This window comes from Prunus mume, linkage group LG3 (assembly GCF_029339155.1).
Source record: "Prunus mume cultivar Tortuosa linkage group LG3, ASM2933915v1, whole genome shotgun sequence".
Lineage (NCBI taxonomy): Eukaryota > Viridiplantae > Streptophyta > Magnoliopsida > Rosales > Rosaceae > Prunus > Prunus mume.
This window is the reverse complement of record NC_142700.1, coordinates 17,905,316-17,924,546: the sequence shown is the minus strand read 5'-3', so window position 1 is coordinate 17,924,546 and position 19,231 is coordinate 17,905,316. Positions and strand designations below refer to the sequence as shown.

General features: G+C 37.0%; 2 pseudogenes across 1 annotated transcript; one reads left to right on the top strand and one right to left on the bottom strand.

The window, feature by feature from the left end:
* Window positions 1–763: 763 nt before the first annotated feature.
* Window positions 764–19,231, bottom strand: part of LOC148918944 ((-)-germacrene D synthase-like) — a 37,535-nt pseudogene continuing 19,067 nt past the window's right edge.
* Window positions 7,829–13,566, top strand: LOC148918947 ((-)-alpha-pinene synthase-like; annotated as a pseudogene). The gene is made up of 7 exons (XR_016125460.1): window positions 7,829–7,945; window positions 11,119–11,401; window positions 11,494–11,869; window positions 11,946–12,159; window positions 12,265–12,406; window positions 12,495–12,743; window positions 13,223–13,566. The product of XR_016125460.1 is annotated as a (-)-alpha-pinene synthase-like (transcript).

Below are 19,231 nucleotides of genomic sequence, written 5' to 3'. Positions count from 1 at the left end.
ACATAACACATGTATACAGAGGAACTCATGTATTTTGGTCAAGCTCATAAAAGTTTGTATTGTAGGGGCATAGAGAGCATGGCTGACCTTGAGATTTTGAGGGCCCTGTGCAAAACTTAAAAGAGAGCCCTCACATAATGTAATATGAAAATATTTATAAAAAAATTTGCCATGACGTAATACCATTATAACTTTTTTTAATAACTAAAATTCATCGTGTATTAGCATGCAATGGCAATCATAAATCCAATTCATAAAAGTTTTAATGTTTCAATTTGAGAAAATAGAAGAGGAAGAAGAAGACATGATCTTTTTTTGTTTTGTTTTGAGTGGGTGAAAACATACACTACAATTTTTTATTGATTGAAGAAAGCTTGTTTTTTGACATGTTTCCTTTTTTTGTTTTTTTGACATGTTTTTTCACTTTTTTTTCCTTGTTGTTAACAATAAAAAAAGAAGAGTAGAAATGTTAAAATACAACTACTGAATGATACAATATGGACTCGAATCCGACTTTGTTTTATTCAGAACATCAATTGCAAACTAATATATATGACATATAAAATCTAAAGTACTAAATGGGCTGACAAACAAAGGGTCAATACAGTACAAATATTGTAGTCTTATTCCGAGTAACGCCCATGACTACAAATGACCCAAAACAAACCAAATTACTATTTTTCAAAACCAAAAAGCAAAGACATGACTTGTGGAGACCTTATTCTTTATAGCAAAGACAAGAAGACCAAACTTGATTTTAGGCCTATATGGGCACAGGGTTGACAAACAGAGACACCATAAGATCCTTAAGCACAACTCCAGCGTGAGTAAAGCCACCTTCATGCTTGTGCATAAGTTCATCGGTACGTGCAAAATTCAGAATTCTCAATCGTAGGTGGTGAGGTTGATCCACTCTTCATTTATGTCCTTCCATGCCTTATTTACTTGTTTTCCGAGTTCGATTATCGTTTCTTCTTCTGTGGCACCATACTCTTTCATGTTGCATTCCACAGCTGAGACAATATGTCCTCTCTTTTGCTCAAACAACGTAAATATAGACATGAATTTTAAGGTTAAAAGGGGGTATGGGGAATAAATAAAAATGAAAAGGTTGCATTTATGTTAATATGTTCCTTATGGGACTTCATGTCATCCATGAGTCTGCCAGGTATTGATAAAGAGTTCACAATCTTAGGGTCACTGAGAACCCAATCCAAGGACTCTTTTGTGACAATATCTCCCATTCCAATAAAGGACGTGGTAGATAGTATCATGAAAGATGTACCAAGTGCTACTGTCATATATTCATCCATCCTTGGTGTGTATTTATGGTAGAGCCATTTGGCTTCATCAGAGTAACCTCTAACTTGACATTTCATCTACGAAATCAAGATACGATCTCCAATTACTTTCTATCATGAGAATTTATATTTTATTAGAATTAAGAGCATCCAACCCAAAAAGTGAAAAAAAAAAAAAAATTATATTCCCTGGCCTTTTTTTTATTTGGATCAGACCGAGTCAGGCACGCACTCAAACTTGTCCAGATAGGTCTGAAGCCCGACCCAAAGAAATGTAAGATATCAACTACTATTTGTGCATATATAAACTTGGAAATTAACTCAAATACTAATTTATGCCCTTGCAACTCTGTAATCTAAAAAATATTAATAAGGCTTACTGCTTCTCTCGCATAGTGGATGCAATATAAATTTCCCTCTTTTCCAAGCTTTTCTTCGATTTCAGTGTATACATCCAACATTGCTCCACAACAGACTTTCATATACTGTGGCAGTTGGTACATAGATGAAATGTCCCACCTGATGATTAAAATAAGTTAATAATAAGATATAGACTAGTGATGGCTTAATGAGTAATTAGAGAAGGACAATTGACTACTGGATATAATATTCATTCATTCTTCTTTCCCTTGAACTCTTATTTTTTTTTTACCGAATATGCTAATATTTAATTTTATCAAAGAAAAACATTAAAAAGTTTATGAATTTGATTTGTATTTGTTATTACATGCTAATTGATGATGAATTTTAGTTATAAAAAAATAGTTTTATAACATTACGTTATGGCAAAAAAAAATTAGTATTTTCATATTAGATTATGTGAGGGCTTAAGTTTCACACAAGTGAAATTGGTACTTAGGTGACGAGGGGTAAATTTTACGATATAAACAAGACACAACAATCTTCACACTTTAGACCTTGACCAAATACACATATGACTAGTTAACTGCTATTCATGAACAACCACAATCAAGAGTACACACAGAGCATGCCACAAAGTACCTGCAACTCTATAAAATTACTAGTGACAACCTACGCACTTAAAAGGACCTGTCAATCTAGGCATCCTCTGTGCTAGCAACAACTATGGTAAAAGTCCGTGAAATCATCATAATCAACTAAAAACCAAACAACAGATAAAGATGACTAGTCAACCACCAAGAACACAAACCCAGAAAAATTACAGATATGCAAAACAGAAATTGTTCACCCAGAAACCCATCATTGGGAAAAAACTGGGGGTCATCAACCGACCAGGCAATTCACTAAGTAGAAAAAGATTCTTACAAACCAAGCTCAAGAAACACCTAGATCTATTTAGGAAGATGAGCTATACCTCCTTCGTGTAATCTGCTTCTCCAACTTACAAAACTTGAAGCTCAATTTTTCATGGCAATGGCAGCTCCTTCTCCAGCTCTTTCATCCCATGACACTAGCTTGTAAAATCCAACTCAGACATAAACCACAATTTGGATTCAAAGGAGAATGACCAATTTCCTTAAAAAAAACCATACTCTTGAAGAAATCAGTCTTGAATCTGACCTAGATATGTTTTATGAAGCTAGATGTAGATTCGTATTTCAAATGCAGTTTTTCAAAAGAAATCAATTGGGAAAAACTCATAGATGAAATATATGGTTCTCTTGAGGAAGAAGGAGAGAGATAGCAAGCCAAACTTTCCAAAACTTCCACACAATAGAGACAATTGCCAAAAGAGGAATTCTTTGGCCTTTACACACAAAACTTCCCTTAGGTTAGAATGACACATGGCAGCAGAGAGAGAAAGAAGAATATGACAAAAAAGTTGGTTATCCAGCTGTAAATCCTACAGAGCAAGGATGACTAGTCATACGAGAAACGTATGACTAGTCATCATTTTATGAAAACAGTTTAATGCAATGTTATGCAATGCACAATTTACTTTTGTCAATTTGCTTGAACCTCTATAGGATAGTTGTTAGTTAAGAACACCTAAAGAAGCTATTCTCAATCTAAACTTGAGCTTGATAAATAACAATAGAAATCCTATTACAAAGTTGTCTCAAAATGCATATATTAACAACAAGGCCCTCAAAATCTCAAGACCACCGATGGATATAGTGATGACTTAATCAGCACTTAGAGAAGGATAAATGACTAATCTAAACAACTTATAAATTAATTGGGTTTCGATTTCAATAAACCTTTCAACAGCTTCAGTAAAGAGCTCTAGCTCCTCTTGTGTATTCAATTTTGCTTTGTATATACATGCTTCAGATGAATATGGTGTATTCAATTTACAGATGGCATGTCAATTGCATGGATGGACTGCCAGCTGACTACATGCAAATATTCTACCATGCGGTTTTGAAGGTTTTCAATGAAATTGAGGAGGAGATAATGAAGGAAGGAAGAGCATCATTGCACCCAACTATGATTAATTAATTAACACATGTACGGCTTAATTTAAATTTCACTTTTTTGAATTAATTTACATATGTCCCATATATGCAGTGGAAAACTTCAGCTAAAGCTTACTTTGATGAGGCCAAATGGTTCCACGAAGGATGCATCCCAAACATGGAGTATATGCGTGTTGCTACAGCATCTGTTCGTAACACCATACTTTCAACTATATCTTTACATGGGAGACATTGTAACTAAGGAGTCCTTTGAGTGGTTGTTGACTGATCCTAAAATTCTTAGAGATTCCAATATCATTATTTGGCTCATGAATGACTGTGTTTCGACCAGGGTAAATCATTCTCTCAATTCAATTATTAAATTTTATAGTCCTCGCACAGTGTTGCTTTAGTCCTTCCATCAAATTTTATAATGTATATATTTTTACCCCGCTTCTCATTATCCACTTTCCTTCTCATATTTCATCCTCATTTGAAGTTAGGAAATTATAATGACATCAGATGAGACCAACATGACTTTGTATAAAATAAGGCCAACATGATGATCGTAAAAAAGGGGGGTGTAGTATACTATATAACATACGCTGCATATACGATTTAACCATTCTGATAACACATCAATTGCTGATTAGAATTTAAAGGTTCTTTTTCTTTTTTTCTTTTTGTTTTTTTGTTCAATAATGGCAATAGCCATTACATCCAATCAATCAATCTTATAACTCTTTAAAAATAATATAAGGAAAAAAAATTTCCATAACCACCAACGACATTTCCACCTCATAATCCTCCCTTTCCCCCCTCTCAATGACAGGACCGCCCGAATTTCCGGAACTCGAGGCGAATCCTGCGGGGACCCCGGCATCACCCCATGCCGGGTTCACTCCTTAAATCTATGCCTCGTTTACCAAAGAGGATTAAGGGCACGAGACTTCCTACCGAAATTTCGGCAGATTCTCCCCTGTAAATTGAAAATTTCCCCAAAATTTCCACCTGCATAAAACACATTTTATAACCCAACCGGCAGCACGCACAATATAGTCTCATGCAATTTACATACAAATAGCCTCCGGCCTTCAAATGATTCTAGCAGAACTGCCTACAATGTTTTTAAAATAACTTAATGCATCAAACATGCATATAATGAATTCAAAATCTATTTATGCACACCTTCACTCACTCATTCCACAGGATAAGCCTCAATTCAACCAAGTTTCGGGACCAACAACAAGGTCCGAACCAATCTCAATAAGACCACCTAAGTGGGGTCTAATTTGTGGCTGCACCTAGTAACTTCAGGCTGCCTACGTACCCTATTAAGGGATCAAGCCACACGTAGCTCTTTCTTATCTATCCTAGCTCCTAATATCGAATAAACCATTACCGCCATACAATTTCATACATTCTAGGATTTATCCATCACAACACACCAAACACAATCATATATCCCCTCATACGTCGGGATGCACCCGCCACGTATGGGGTCTGTCAACACGCCGGCTAATCCAAAGAGCGCGTCGACCACACTCGGGCTGGCTACATTCTCACCAGCTATCATATCGTTCACTTGGGCTGGCTACATTCTCACCCCATACGGGTTTAAAGGCCTCAACATAATCGCAATATGGGGGGGTACGTCGGGTGGTGCGTATAGCACTGTAAACTAACATTCGATCCCTTTATTTACTTTTTATACAACCACACAATTAAATATATAATATAATTTCTAATCCTATATTAACCTCAATCAATAAAGCATTCCATAAACTCCCCCCATTTAAATTCATCCATTTATATCCTAAACCCACAATATCCATTTGACTCAACAATGCTCAAGACCTGTCATAAAGGTCATTCTAACCCTCAAAGCAAGGTAAGACTATCTCGGAAGTCTCACGGTCAACCTAGGGTCAAACGGGCCTGCGGGGCCCACAACCTCCAAATTCCGATCCGAAAGTTCCTATAGGTTCTACAGGCTCTAGGACACATGTCCTGCAAGTTTGGTCCAGATCGGACGGTCGGATCGCTCACGATCGCACGATCGGACGGTTACTAAACCTTACCCCTAGGGTTGCCATTTTCAGAGTATCCGGGACTCCATTTTACGATCCGTCGAATCCTATACGATCCTAGTAATACCTAGATCAACATATTATAACTTCAGGACCATCCAACGGTCCAAACCTAGTGAACCCGGAAAATACGCGATATGCGATATCCGTTCGGGACTCTAACGGTACCCAAAATGAGATCCGAGCACACCTATGCGCTCGTGACATCGAGAGGATCATAGTGGGACAAAATGCCCCTCAGCTACAGTGCCCACGCGCCGCCACACACAGGCTGTGGGTGTCCAAAGCGATATCGCATCGCCGGAAAACTTCCAAATCGAGAGCCAAGACTCCTACCCTAGGTAATACACCTAATTTGGAGCCACTTTTGTTCTTGGGCATACCCCAAAAACTGACCGGAAGTGGCCGGAAATTCAATTTGATAATCTGCCGAAACCTAATTCCAAAATCAAACTACAAACTCTCAAAATTTCTGGAATCCTATCCAACAGGCAGCTAGATCATGAAAAATAGTCGAGAATCCATACCTCATTCGTCCGATTTGGTGGAGAAATGAGAGAGAACGAAGACTTGGAAAATCTGTCAAAATCTGTCCGGAAACAGCTCGGATTTCTTCAATTTCCGGCCAGTACCGGCGGTTCCAGCGGCTGAAATTGGTCGGGATGGGAAGAGGAAGGAAGCCCGGTCATTTTGGTACCTGGCCCCGTCGAGTTTGGTGGTCGGACGAACGAACGGCCGGCCAAAACGTGGCTCGCTGCTTTGCGCGAATGAGAGAGAGACAGACGCAAGAGAGAGAGAGAGAGAGAGAGAGACGGGGGCAGTTCCGTCTTTTAACCAAAAATCTATTTCAAAATATTTATGATTATGCCACTGAGCTTCATTTGATCATAGCTCTCTCGTTACAACTCCGATTCGAGCCCACTACGTGTACACGGACTCATCTCGCCGTGCTCTACGCAACAGTACAACTAAAATTCCCAAACTCCTTCCGGATAAGAAATGACCAAATTACCCCTATCCCAAGGGTAAATTCGTAATTCCACTTAAATAAATTAAAATATGCAATAAATTTGGAGTTGGGGTGTTACACTCAGTCAATAATTGCTGAAAATAATCATCAGCGTATGTGACGTGAAAATATTTGACTATGCAATAGTTATGAAAAAATATATATTATTTATGACATGAAGTTAGGGGTGGCATTTTAAACCAAAAAATCGCAAAATCGCAAAAATCAACCGACAGTTTACCGTAATGAAACCGCAATCGCAGTAAACCGAACCGCATTTGCGGTTGCGGTTGCGGATGTTTGATTTTCAAAACTTGCGGTTACCACAAACCGCAAAGTATAGCCGCATAGATAATGAGGTTAAATTCTACAAGGAAATAAAACATATGACAACTTGTAAGTAATTAGTTTATTTATGCTAATGTTATTTATGCTTATTCTTATAATAAAATGTACTAAACTATGTTGTTTTATTTGTAGATAACATTGGTGCTCAAACAATACAACTGAGTTCTTCAAATTCACTCACCACCAACACTTGAGTTTGTAACGTTGGTACGTTGCATTTTCCTTTTAGTTTGTAACTTTAATTAACTTTGAATTGGATTTTTCTTTTTGGTTGTAACTTTAATTCATTTTGCTTTGCATTTTCCTTTTGGTTTGTAACTTTAAAGGATTTGGAAACGGAATGCTTGAGAAGTTTAACTTTAATTGGAATGTTTGAGATTGTAACTTTAATTTTCTTAGGTTGTGAATGCTTGAGAAGTTGAGGAGATTGTGAATTTATATATGCTTGAAAAATTGAGATTGTGTATTTATTTATTTAGGTTGTGAATTTATATTTTTGTGAATGCTTGAAAACTTGCGGTTTTAAACCGCTAATTCGCGGTAACCGACCGCATTTTGCGGTTTACCGCAATGCGATAAACCTCAAAACGTGGTCGGTTTGCAGTTTCAAAAATCACCAAACCGCAAATAGTCAGTCGGTTTGCGGTTTGAGTAAAAATTCGCGGTTACCGAACCGCAACCACCCCTACATGACTTGAATCTGGTTCAACAGCTCAATCACAAAATTCTAAGGCTGATCAAATTGTTCGACAGACAGTAAATTACCACCCGAGCATTTGGGGGGATCAATTTATGAATTATGATTCAGAACACATTGTAATTTATATATCATGCAAATTGTTTCAATAACTAAATGCATGTCTCTCTGTTTGGTTTCAAAACAAATTTGACATGTATTTTGCTCATTCAATTTTGTGGATGCAGATAACTTATGCCCAAAAGCAACAAGAAGTTGAAGAATTGAAACTAGCAGTGAGGACGGAAGTGTTCACAACTAGTGCAGATGATTTTTCAAATCAGATGAAGTTAATTGATGCAATCCAGCGCCTAGGCTTGGTGTACCACTTTGAAAAGGAAATAGAAGAAGCACTGGAACATATATATGCTGCAAATCATTTCCATGATGATGATGATGGTGATGGTGATCCATACAATGTTTCTCTTGGTTTTCGGCTACTAAGACAACATGGACACAATGTTCCATGCGGTAAGCTAAATTATTAGATAAATTAATTTAACGAGATTGAATTTGTCCAAAATTATTTCTTATGTGTCCATTTGCTGCAATTAAACGAGCAGGAATATTCAACAAGTTCAAAGATATTAAAAATGGAGGCTTCAAGGAAAGCTTCATTGCTGATGTGTCGGGCATGCTAAGCTTTTATGAAGCGACTTATCTGAGGGTGCATGGAGAAGATATACTAGAAGAAGCTCCTGTTTTCACCACCAAACATCTCGAGTCGGCAACAACCCATGTAAGCGATAAACTGGCAGAACAAATACTTCAAGCCTTAGAGAGACCGCTGCGAAAGGGGAGGTTATGTGCCCTTCGGTACATGTCAACCTACCAGGATGAAGCTTCACATAATGAAGCTCTATTAGAACTTGCCAAGTCAAACTTCAATCTTGTTCAGTCTTTGCACAAACAGGAGCTCAGTGAGATTATTAGGTAGGTTATCTTTGCAAGAAACAGAATTGTGGAGTTAGAGCATCTCCAACCGATGTGTCAAACGTGCCACATAGACATTTAACAGCTAAAAATAATATCTCACATCACTCCAACCGATATGTCAAAGCAGATGTGGAATGAAGGCTAGAGGTTGAGATGTTATTTTTGACATCCCAACAGCAAGATGTCAAATGAATATTTTATTATTTTTTCTTTTATTTTCTTATTAATTAAAAATGAATCAACACTAAAATGTAATAAAGTAATAATTTAATTTGACATATCGGGTGGAATGTAAAGCTGTGTAAGATGTCAAATTGTTATATCAGCCATCAAATTTAAATTTGATGTCTGGTATTTGACATCTCCCTTGGAGATGCTCTTATACTGCTGGACTTTGGGGGTCTATTTTGAGCCCCAATACCTTGTTGGAAGAAAATTTCTCACAAAAATTCTTGCCCTGATGTCTGTAATGGATGATATCTATGATGCATTCGGTACATTTGAAGAACTTGAGATCTTTACTGAAGCAATTCATCAAAGGTTTGAAATTATTTATTAAAAAAAATTGTTTCGTTTATATGCTTCAGATGAATATGGTGTATGCAATTTACAGATGGCATGCCAATTGCATGGATGGACTGCCAGAATACATGCAAATATTCTTCCATGCGCTTTTGAATGTTTTCATTGAAATTGAGGAGGAGATGGTGAAGGAAGGAAGAGCATACCGAGCTCACTATGCAAAAGAAGCTGTATGTTAATTAATTAAAGAAACACACCGTTTATTAATTTCCACTATTTTAATTAATTTACATAATATTTATGTACCACATATGCAGTGCAAAACTACTGCCAAAGCTTACTTTGATGAGGCCAAATGGTTCCACGAAGGATGCATCCCAAGCATGGAGGAGTATATGCGTGTTGCTGCAACTTCTGCTGCTACCTTCGTACTTTCAACTACATCTTTAGTTGGCATGGGAGATATTGTAACCCAGGAGTCCTTTGTGTGGTTGTTGAATGATCCTAGAATTCTTAGAGCTTCAAATATCATTTTTAGGTAATAAGATATTCTTACCTTGGTACAAATAAGAATTAGGTAAGATAATTTGAATTCTGTATTTATTTTTAAAGTTTGAGAAAGAGAGAGAGCATGTGCTTCTAGTACTGAATGCCACATGAAGCAATATGGGGTGCAAGAGCAAGAGGTGCTTGATATTTTTAACAAACAGGTTATGGATTTGTGGAAGGATATCAACGAGGAGTTCCTTAGATCAACTGACGTGCCGATCCTCCTGCGTGTTCTGAATCTAACAAGAGGGAGGATGGCTACACTTTTTTGCAATCAATAATTGCTGATTATAATTTAAAGGTTCTTTTTCTTTTTTTGATTTTGTTTTTTTGTTCCAAAATGGCAGATTCCCAATCAATCAATAATGGCAGATTCCCAATCAATCACTTTAAAAATAATATAAAAGAAAAAAAAAAACATTCCAAAACCCCGGACGACATTTCCCTCTCTCCCCTCTCAGCCAATAATTGCTGAAAATAATCATGAGAGTATACGATGCGACACTTACTCCCACCGACACTTACTGAGTATATGTTATGAACAATATTTTCCATACTTGCAGAGCAAAAAAGATCTGACATTTTTACACTAGTACAAATCATGGCTCAATCACAAACTTCTAAGGCTGATCAAATTGTTCGACAGACAGCAAATTACCACCCGAGCATTTGGGGGATCAATTTATGCATTATGATTCAAAAGACATTAATTTATGGGATATGATTTCCCCACTCCCATTTTTTCCACTTACATTCCCTTTGGATTTTTAATACTTTTTAATCAATTTTGTTATTTCTCTTTCCTATTCTACCATTACCCTACATTAATTTCTTTTTACTTCACTTTTATATTAGTTGTTTTTATTTATACTTAATTTTCCAACTTGGACTCTATTTTCAATATTTTTTTCCCTTTAATCGAGTAAGAAATTAGGTTTTTTTCCCCTTAATACTGAAAATGGAGTGTAAGTTGAAAAATTAAGTATAAAGAAAAAGAAATAATATAAAAGTGAAGTAAAAAAGAAATTAATGTAAGGTAAGGATAGAATAGGAAAAAGAAAGAACAAAATTGATTAAAAAGTATTAAAAAGCAAAAAGGAGTGTAAGTGGAGAAAATGGGAGTGGGGAAATCAGCTCCCAAATTTATATATCATACAAATTGTTTCAATAACTAAATGCATGTTTCTTTGTTTTGTTTCAAAAGAAAATTGACATGTATTTTGCTCATTCAATTTTGTGGATACAGATAACTTATGCCCATAAGCAACAAGAAGCTGAAGAACCGAAACTAGTAGTGAGGAGGGAAGTGTTCAAAACCAGTGTAGATGATTTTTCAACTTAGATGAAGCTAATCGATGCAATCCAGCACCTAGGTGTGGCGTACCACTTTGAAAAGGAAATAGAAGAAGCACTGGAACATATATATGCAACAAATCATTTCCATGATGATGATGATGGTGACGGTGATCTATACAATGTTTCTCTTGGTTTTCGGCTACTAAGACAACATGGACACAATGTTTCATGCAGTAAGCTAAATTATTAGATAAATTAATGTAACGAATTTGAATTTGGCAAAAATTATTTCTTATGTGTCCATTTGCTGCAATTAATCAAGCAGGAATATTCAACGAGTTCAAAGATATTAAAAATGGAGGCTTCAAGGAAAGCTTAATTGCTGATGTGCTGGGCATGCTAAGCTTTTATGGAGCAACTCATCTGAGGGTGCATGGAGAAGATATACTCGAAGAAGCTCTTGTTTTCACCACCAAACATCTCGAGTCGGCAACAACCCATGTAAGCTATCAACTGGCAGAACAAATACTTCAAGCCTTAGAGAGACCGCTGCGAAAGGGTCTCGAGACGTTATGTGCGTGTCGGTACATGTCAACTTACCAGGATGAAGCTTCACATAATGAAGCTCTATTAAAACTCGCCAAGTTAGACTTTAATTTTGTTCAGTCTTTGCACAAACAGGAGCTCAGTGAAATTATTAGGTAGATTATCTTTTAATTATGTGAATTAGCATGTAATAAGTTAGTAATTCACCAAGTAATATTGTCAATTAATTAGGTGGAGGAAAGAACTAGAGTTTGAAAGGAAGCTGCCTTTTGCAAGACAAAGAATTGTGAAGTTGTACAGTGGGAGTCTACTTTGAGCCCCAATACCTTGTTGGGAGAAAAATTCTCACAAAAGTGATCGCCCTGCTATCAATAATAATGGATGATATCTACGACGCATTCGGTACATTTGAAGAACTCGAGATCTTTACCGAAGCAATTCAAAGGTTTGAATTTTTGAAAAAATAAAAATAAAACCAAAAACAAAAACAAAATAAAATTTTGCTTTGTATGTATATGCTTCAGATGAATATGGTGTATGCAATTTACAGATGGCATGTCAATTGCATGGATGGACTGCCAGCTGACTACATGCAAATATTCTACCATGCGGTTTTGAATGTTTTCAATGAAATTGAGGAGGAGATGATGAAAGAAGGAAGAGCATACCGAGCAAACTATGCAAAAGAAGCTGTATGTATTAATTAATTAAGAAACACATGTACAGCTTAATTTAAATTTAACTTTTTTGAATTAATTTACATATGTCCCATATATGCAGTGGAAAACTTCAGCTAAAGCTTACTTTGATGAGGCCAAATGGTTCCACGAAGGATGCATCCCAAACGTGGAGGAGTATATGCGTGTTGCTACAGCATCTGTTGGTAACACCATACTTTCAACTATATCTTTACTTGGCATGGGAGACATTGTAACTAAGGAGTCCTTTGAGTGGTTGTTGACTGACCCTAAAATTCTTAGAGCTTCCAATATCATTATTAGGCTCATGGATGACATTGTTTCGACCAAGGTACATGATTCTCACTTTCGTCTATCAATTCAATTCTTAAGTTTTATAGTCCTTGCACACTAAGTACAGTGTCGCTTCGGTCCTTCCTTGAAATTCTATAATTTTTAAGGCAAAAAATGTCTGCTGACACCATATATATTTTTACCTCACTTCTCATTATCCACTTTCCTTCTCATATTTCATCCTCATTTGAAGTTGCAACTTCAATTTTACCTGGAAAATGTCATTAGAGCTTCAATTCAAGATGAATTATGAGAAGAAAATCGGAGGTGGGAGGTTAGAGAGGTGTGTGCTACATACGTGGATACGTCTACTCCTAAGTTTTGACCCAAAAAAAAAAAAAAGGGCAAAGGGATTTCGACAGATGGACCAAAAGTGACAAACAATTAAATATAGAAGGACTATAGAGCTCAAACAGTTGGGGACAATTTAGTCAAAATTAATCTTACAATCATGGATTTTGGATTCCATTTTTGCAGTCTGAGAAAGAGAGAGGGCATGTTGCTTCTGCTATTGATTGTTACATGAAGCAATATGGGGTGTCAGATGAGCAAGAGATAATTGATGTCTTCAACAAACAAATTGTGGATTCATGGAAAGATATGAACGAGGAGTTCCTAAGACCAACTTCTACGCCAATGCCTATCCTTGTACGTATTGTTAATTTAACAAGAGTCGTGGATCTCCTCTACAAAAAAGATGATGGCTACACACATGTTGGAAAAGTCATGAAAGATGGTGTTGCTTGTTATTTTATTGATCCGGCACCACTATAAGGACTGTCTGTGAGTTGGGATTGTGTGTATGATAGCTTTGCTTTTTATATTCTCTGGTTGAATAAGATGACCCAAATGCTTTCAGGGATAAGGTGTACTGTTTCCTCCTAAGGTGTGTTTGGGCCGGACTATGCTCAACTTAATAAAGAATATTCAAATTATCCTTTACTTTTGACCTTATTCCTTTTTAGACCCAATTTTTTCGTCCCGATTTGAATTATGTGAACATGTCATAAAGAAAAGTATAGACACTACTACATTTTAAGATTTGCGTGACGAAGAAGACTTCGTCGCGCAAAGTTACTTTTAGTCGCACAAATTTCAGAGAGACAGAAAAGTTGTAACGCACAATCCGTCACGCAAAGAGCGTGAAGAAAGACTTTGCGCGACCAATATTTTGCATTCGTTCGTGCAAAACAGAGCGACATTTAACCTTCGCTGCACAAAAGAATTAGGGATGACACAATTATTCGTCGCACAAACCTTTGCGCAGCGAAAACATGATCGTCACGAGAACACTGCGCGACGGATAATATTCTTTGCGCAGTTAGTGTCGCAACTATTTGCGCGACGATATTTTTTTCATCACGCAATTCGTGTCTCCAACATTTGGGTGACGAAACATTCGTCGTCGCGCATATCCATTTCTGAAATTGGTACTTAGGTGACGAGGGGTAAATTTAACGACACAAACAAGACACAACAACACAACAATCTTCACACACTTTAGACCTTGACCAAATACACATATGACTAGTCAACTGCTAATCATGAACAACCACAATCAAGAGAATACACAGAGCATGCCACAAAGTACTCGCAACCCTAGAAGATTACTAGTGACAACCTAGACACTTAGAAGGACCCATCAATCTAGGCATCCCCTGTGCTAGCAACAACTATGGTGAAAGTGTGTGAAATCATCATTATCAAGTAAACACCAAACAACAGATAAAGATGACTAGTTAACCACCAAGAACACAAACCCAGAAAAATTACAGATATGCAAAACAGAATTTGTTCATCTAGAAACCCACCATTGGGAAAAACTAGGACTCATCAACTGACCAGACTATACCTCCTTAGTGCAATCTTCTTCACCAACTTAGCAAAACTTTAAGCTCAGTTCTTCATGGCAATAGCAGCTCCTTCTCCAGCTCGTTCACCCCATGACACTAGCTTGCAAGCTCCAACATAGACTGAAACCAAAATTTGGATTCAAAAGAGAATGACCAATTTATTCAAGAAACCATACACTTGAAGAAATGAGTCTTGAATCTGACCTAGATATAAATGAGAGAATGATTTAAGTAGCTAGATGCAGATTCGTCTTTCAAATGCAGTTTTTCAAATAAGAAATTAATTGGAAAAACTCATAGATGAAATATTTGGTTCTCTCTTGAGGAAGAAGAAGAGAAAGATAGCAAACCAATCTTTCCAAAACTTCCACACAAAAGAGACGGCTGCCCAAAGAGGAATTTCGTAGCCTTTACAGACAGAAATTCCCTTAGGTCAAAATCACACCTGGCAGCAGAGAGAGAAAGGAGAATAGGACAAGGAAGTTGGTTATCCCGCTAGAAATCCAACAGAGCAAGGATGACTAGTCATACGAGAAACAGATGACTAGTCATCATTTTATAAAAACAATTTAATGCAATGATATACAATGATATGCAATGCACACCTTACCTTGCTTGTTTTGTGCAAGCATTATGAATTTTGAACTGCTCCCAAAATTCCATGGTCCATTTAACAACCTCATTAAGCCCACCAGCTTTCTTTCCTTAAAGCACATCAGTGCGAAGCTTCCAAACTCTCCAACAATAGCACACAAACCGTTCCAAATTGCTTTCTGACAGTGTATGAAACATAATCTCCAAAAAGTAAGCAAAAGAACCTTGCATGCTTGCCAATCAACGTTGAGGAAGTTAGCGCCCAAAATTGTCTACTGCGTTTACATCCCCAGAAGTCAATTTTCACAGACGGCGCCAAACTATTAATGCTCTTTTTGGGAGGGTCAACTTAGAGAAGGGTAAGATCTTCAGAAGAGAAGAAGGTGAGGACCTTCGGAGTTAGAGGAACTTGCAGAAGACAAGGAGGAATAAGCAGTCGTCAAGCTTCAGACACCGATGTGGTGCCTTCCATAGGCTGTCCAATGCTTAAGTCAGCTATATGTGGTAATTTTGGCAGAGTAACAATAAAAGTAGGAAAATAGTTACCCTTTTTACTCGGGCACTATTCCCTATTTCTAGGGAAGTGAAAATGAGAGTCTTGCATAAAGTTTCGATGTGGGACATTGTGCAAGTTGCTGTGGTGGTAACACGAGTCCCTGGAGATTAGGTTCGGCAGTTGTGAGCTTTGGCAGGTGGCTGCCGCTTGGGAAGATTGTCTTCCTTTGGAATGTCGAAAAGTGATGACATTAGTCATTTTCTAGGGATTTGTCTGTGTCCCTTTGGGGTATTTCAGCCGGGGAGAAAGCGTGTCTGCTTTATTGCCAGTCGTTTTGATGTTGGATATGATCGGTTGATTATGATGTAAACACAAGTTATAGTGAATGCATGGCAAATTGGAAGAGATCCCAAGTCATACAACAAACCAGAGGAGTTTGAGCCAGAAAGGTTCTTGGATAGTGCCATAGATTATAAAGGCAATTACTTGCACTACATTCCATTTGGGGCTGGCAGAAAAGGTTGCCTAGGAATTCAGTTAGCCACGGCTGTCCAAGAGATTGCTTTGGCAAATTTAGTGCACAAGTTCGACTGGGCGTTGCCCGATGGCACAAGAGGGGAGGACTTAGACATGACTGGATCTATTGGATCAAGCGTTCGCAGAGTATATCCTCTTAAAGTTGTTGCTATTCCATATTCGGGCTCATATAGTGTTGGTGTATCTGAATTAGATATCGTTCATTCACAACAAATAAGAAATTATCATATCTTACGCTATTATTTGGTAATCAAAATTTGAAATAATGGTATTGATATAAATATGTATTTGTGTATATATATGTATATATATATATATATGTATGTATCTATTAAGAAAAGTGTGGAATCGCTTGTGGTCTCACTGACGATCCAGTTGTTGAAATGTCCATTGTTTGGTTTCCCAAGAAAGGATTTTCTAATAAACTCTCACTTTATCTTTTATTTATTTATTTAAAGGATACTAATCTCTTTGCACGCGTTTCCGTGCCTGCAAAAGGCTTTTTTTTAAAAAAAAAATTTAAATTTATTTTAGAATTAAAAAATATAATGGTTAGTTATATTCCATAAAAATAGGATCTATTATCTGATTTTTCTTTTAATTTTAATTTTTTTAATATGAAAAAGTGTGAATTTACCATATTATCCTCATTTAATTAATAATTTCAATTCTTAATATTTACATTAACCAAGAGCATTTTCTGGTATTTTGAATGTTTTTCCATTATTTGCCTTTTGCTTTATATATATAGATAATTAAAAAGGGACGCGAAAAATGCACAATTACCATAATTTTATGACATGATTTGAGTATTATATGTTAATGCATCCAAGGTATTAAACCAAACTGGTTTCTCTCATACAATGGAATTGAACGGTATTAAATGTTATCGAAATGCAATTTTTGGAGAATTGGCTCGAAATAGCATCACAATAATATTCTCCATACAAGTAAGTTTTTCCCAAGCCTATCATATGCATTAAATGTTAAGGCTGATCAAATTATTCCATACTAGCAGAGGTAAAAGGATCTTACATTTTTACACAACTACAAATCATGGCTCTAAAGCTGGCTCAACAGTTCAATCAAAAAATTCTAAGGCTGATCAAATTGTTCGACGGACAGCAAATTACCACCCGAGCATTTGGGTGGATCAGTTTATGAATTATTATTCAGAAGCATTGTAATCTATATATCATACAAACTGTTTCAATAACTAAATGCATGTTTCTTTGTTGGAAAAGTCATGAAATATGGTGTTGCTTGTTAACATTTCAATGTGGGACAAATACTCTCAATACGTACCCCATACTGTTTGACTTGACATTAGAGTCAATTTTTTGGTGACCTGTGTTTTGTGCCCACCTGTGTTCTAGCCTGGAAGATTCATTACAATAAATAACTGATAAGGGAAATGTTAGATCGCATTAATTATGCTGCTAATGCATGAGCCCAAGGAAATAAGCAGCTTGCCTAAACTGCAACGCACGCATGAGCCCAAGGAAAGTATTAGCTTGCCTAACCTGCAGCGCATGCATGAGCCCAGGGAAAGTATGTAGTAGCTTGCCTAACCTAAGCCAAAGGAAATAAGCAGCTTGCCTAGGCTGCAACGCATGTATGAGCCCAAGGAAAGTATTAGCTTGCCTAACCTGCCGCGCATGCATGAGCCCAAGGAAAGTATATAGTAGGTAGGAAAGTACGGAGTGGCTTGCCTAACCTAAGCCCAAGGGAATAAGCAGCTTGCCTAAACTACAGCATGCATGAGCCCAAGGAAAGTAGTAGCTTGCCTAACCAGCAGCGCATGCATGAGCCCAATGAAGTACGTAGTAGCTTGCCTAACCTAAGCCCAAGGAAATAAGCGACTTGCCTAGACTGCAGCGCATGCATGAGCCCGAAGTATTAGCTTGCCTAACCTGCAGCGCATGCATGAGCCTAAGGAAAGTACGTAGTAGCTTGTCTAACCTGAGCCCAAGGAAATAGCAGCTTGACACCTGTAGTGCATGCATGAGCCCATGGAAAGTATTAGCTTGCCTAACCTGCCGGGCATGCTTGAGCCCAAGGAAAGTACGTAGTAGCTTGCCTAACCTAAGCCTAAGGAAATAAGTAGCTTGCCTAAACTGCAGCGCATGCATGAGCACAAACAGGGGAGGATCTTAAGTCAGGGCAGGGTAGGCTACCGCCTACCCAAAAATATTTCACTAAAAAAAAAACCTATATATAAGCTATGTAATTGATATCCATTTCATGTGTTGGTATACACTCTTGCCTACCCAATCCATATAAAACCCACAGCACAAGCCCACTCAAACTTTAAAAAACTGAAAAAAATTATAACCAGCCAGCCCATGTTATGAATGGCCCAGTCAAACTTTAATAAAAGAAAGAACATAAATTAAGCAACCAAATAGTGGCTGTGCAGTGCAATTCCAGACAGAGTCGGGAGAGCTTCTTCTCAACACAAGTCTTGGCTGTGCTGTGCAATCGTGAACACTGGACAACCTCTTCTCTTCTCTTCTCATATACAAGGAAACAAGTATTCTTCTTAATCTCTTCTCTTTAATTATCTTCTTCTATTGGGTTATTCCTAAAATAAATGTATGCATCTTAGTTTTAATTTTAATTTGAAATTGAGTTTTCTAGGGTTTAATTAGGAATGAAATATAATTTGGGGATTTTGTTGAAATTAATTAGGTCTTTGATTTTAAGAATTTTGTTGAGATGTTTGATTTGATGTTGGCATTGTTGAGATGTTTGATTTGTTGTTGGTATGTTAATATTTGACTAAATTCGTTGATGCTATTATGAGAAATTGTTTGATTTTTTGTTGGGATATTTGATTAAATAGGTTATCTTTTATTATGTCGGATCACAATCGAAACCCCAAGAAAACAAAGAATTTGTTCTCTTTTTTTAAGAAAAATAATGATGGGTCATCATCTTCTAGAATGCTACCATTGGTGGAAACAACTTTGGCAGAAAAATACCATTTGCTTTACAGATTGATTC